The sequence below is a fragment of the Nicotiana tomentosiformis genome, chromosome 7 (assembly GCF_000390325.3).
Source record: "Nicotiana tomentosiformis chromosome 7, ASM39032v3, whole genome shotgun sequence".
NCBI lineage: Eukaryota > Viridiplantae > Streptophyta > Magnoliopsida > Solanales > Solanaceae > Nicotiana > Nicotiana tomentosiformis.
This window is the reverse complement of record NC_090818.1, coordinates 78950555-78953598: the sequence shown is the minus strand read 5'-3', so window position 1 is coordinate 78953598 and position 3044 is coordinate 78950555. Positions and strand designations below refer to the sequence as shown.

Genomic DNA, 3044 nt, shown 5'->3' with positions numbered 1-3044 from the left:
CCCTCTTTTAAAGTTGTTGAGTTAGGTTCAACACCTTCCTCACCTGCAAGTGCCTCAAAAACATTTTGACTGGATTTAGGATTTTTTGTTTTGAGAGAACACATAAAACTTTAACTGAAACTGTCGAAGCAAATAATTTTTAGGACTCAGAAGGAAGAGATTGTCTAATAACTAGAAGGCTAGAATTATAATAAAAGGAAGAGACACAAATGTTTTGTTGAATGTCAAACAGGCCAATTAGTGCAACAAAATTTGCATAAATTCAGTTGCTTCTCAATTGACTTATGACCTAACATGTTACATGAACAAGTTGGGCCTAGTAGCCTTGTATGTTGTCTTGAGTTTCCTACTAGGTGGTCTGACTTTCTTGAACACCAATAGGAACTTGATTTTAGAGTCATGGAACTGCTTGGTGCTCTCCCTCTTACACAGCTTAGCTGGAATAGTGGCTGTCTTGATGATCTGGATGCAGTGATGTCGGACCCTGTGACGTGAAGCCATCTCAGTGTACATCTGTTCCACATCTCCATTCAAAGTGGTATCCCGGTACTCCTTGTACATGTTGTTGTACCCAGTTCTACTCTGATAACGTAGCCATATACCGTAGTTCTTGATCTTAGTTGGATTCTTCTCAAAGATCTCTCATTAATAGCCAGCATCTACCCATTACTCATCTTCAACTTCTTCAACTTTCTCAAGTAGTACCAGAACTTGGATTTGGCACAGACCTCATTGGTTGCCTAAAGCTTCATGTGGTAGATTTTTGGGTGCTCATCGTTCTCTGTTGGCAGAGCTCTGCCCACCACCCGGTACTGATAAAATTTGTAGGTCACCATTTTCTCTACGACCCTCTTCCTCTCTCCCTCTCTGGCTGCTCTGCACTCCGTCTGTGTCTATGGATTTAGGGTTTAGGGTTTAAATTGAGGGTTTTGGCTATGATTTTGGAGATTAAAAATTAGGGATTTGGGACTCGATTTGAAGTTAGATTTGGATGAAACTTGTATATTTTGACACATATTGAAATTGGTAGGCGGGATTTGTCAGTTTGGTTGGGTTCCGGGATGCAGGCAAGAGTTGACTTTTTGGTTGACTTTGTATATTTGTATAAAGATCGGAACTTTATTGTTTGGAGTTGTTTCCTATAGCTTTATTTGATGTTATTGAGTTGTCTTTGACTAGATTCGAGCCGTTTGAAGGTTGATTCACATGGGAAGGCATTATTAGAATATTAACTTGGCTCATTTAAGATAAGTATCTTTCTTAAAGTTAGTTGAGCCACTAGTTGCTTGAGTTATTGATGTTGGTTACATGCTAAGGGTAGCATACATGCAAGGGGTTGAGCTCATGTGGAGTGAACTGGGATTTATCTTTGTTTAGGGTAGTTCTTGGGCTATGTTATGCCTTCTTTGGATATTGCGATCCTTGATATCATGCTTTATATGACTATATGATTACATAACTTTGTGTATAATGCTACAGATCATATGTATGATTACTTTTCTCTGTTTAAACATGATACTCAATATTGTGAGGCATAACCGCTTAATTTGAGATATGTTTGTATACATCGCACATGCCTACATGTTAGCATGCTATTTTATCAGTCCAGAAGTACATGTTTTGATCTCTATTGACTGCGTACATGAATTCTTATATATGCTTTCTGTGTAATAGATATGTTCGACAACATGTGAGTTGTCCATGGGGGTTGAGTTGACTATGACACTTGAGTTGACCATTCGGATGTTTGATTATGGCACGTGATTTGTCCTTGCAGCGTGTGGATAAGGATCCATCCCTCTAGGGTCATCCTCTCATGTTTTTCCTTGATGACGTACACGCGATAATGGAAACTTGATCAGTGTTGGAATTTTGTGTATCTTCTCTATATGCAAAATTCTTTGGATGTATATATAATTTTACTACATATCTCCTCTATATGCTAGCTCCGTACTTGTATACATATCTTCTCTATATGTCGCTTCTGCTGGTGAAATGATATACAATATCTTCTTTATATGTTTCTCTTTATGTAATTTGACTTGTATATTTACGCATATCTTCTCTATACGTTGAGCTGTTATTCTGCTTGATGTTCGTGCTTATCTTCTTTACGTGCACCTTGGGCTTTATCTGCAGTCATGCTTAGACTCTGGTATTGTTACTATATATTTCGTACGTATTCATGAGTTGCACAAATTTATTATGTGAATTTCATCGATGATTCTTAACACTACCTCTGTATATGGGATCGGTTGTACTCATAATTCTGCACTTAATTATTAGATGCAGGTGTTGGACCTAGCTGAGAGCTGTGCTAGTTCGTTATTGAGTTGACGAGAGACAAGGTTGATCTACATTTTAATCGCAGTCCTTGGGGTTTCTTTCCAATTTTGTTACTGTTGTTGTTATTCAGACAATGTTTTTATATTATTAGACTTGTTCTAGGATATTTGTGTATTAACACAGTTTTATTTGTGATATTTGACTTTTAGACTTGTATTACTCCGTAATTCATTATCATATTTCATTATGTTATGCTTGGCTTTCCTAGCAAGTAAGTTAGGTGCCATCACGACCAAATGGTGGTTTTGGGTCGTGATAAGTTGGTATCAGAGTCTTAAGTTCTTAGGTTTTACGGGTAATGAGCAAGTTTAGTAGAGTCTTGAGGATCGGTACAGAATACGTCTGTACTTATTTTTGAGAGGCTACTAGAATGTTAGGAAAACTTCTCTTTCTATCATTCTATATCGTCTGGATTTGTTTGTTCTGAAATTTGAATCTTTGCTCTTCCATTTTCTCAAAGATGGTGAGGACACGATCTGCAGGATCAACCGAGCAGGCACCAGTGCTTTCTGTCGGGGTTGTAAGGGGCTGGGGCCGATGTAGAAGCTGAGGTATGTCATACACCACAGCTAGAGGCCCAGCTAAAATAGCAGCTGTGGAGCCACCAGTTGCTCCAGTTGAGGAGCAGGTTCCGGATTTTGTTGAGCCTATAGGACCAACTCAGGCTCCAGAGGTACCTATTGCTATGCCTGATCTTC

The 3044-nt window shown here is 38.6% G+C and overlaps 1 pseudogene; it reads right to left on the bottom strand.

Moving 5' to 3' along the window:
• Nucleotides 1-215: 215 nt before the first annotated feature.
• Nucleotides 216-894, bottom strand: LOC104117926 (large ribosomal subunit protein eL20x-like; annotated as a pseudogene).
• Between the last annotated feature and the right edge of the window lie 2150 nt (nucleotides 895-3044).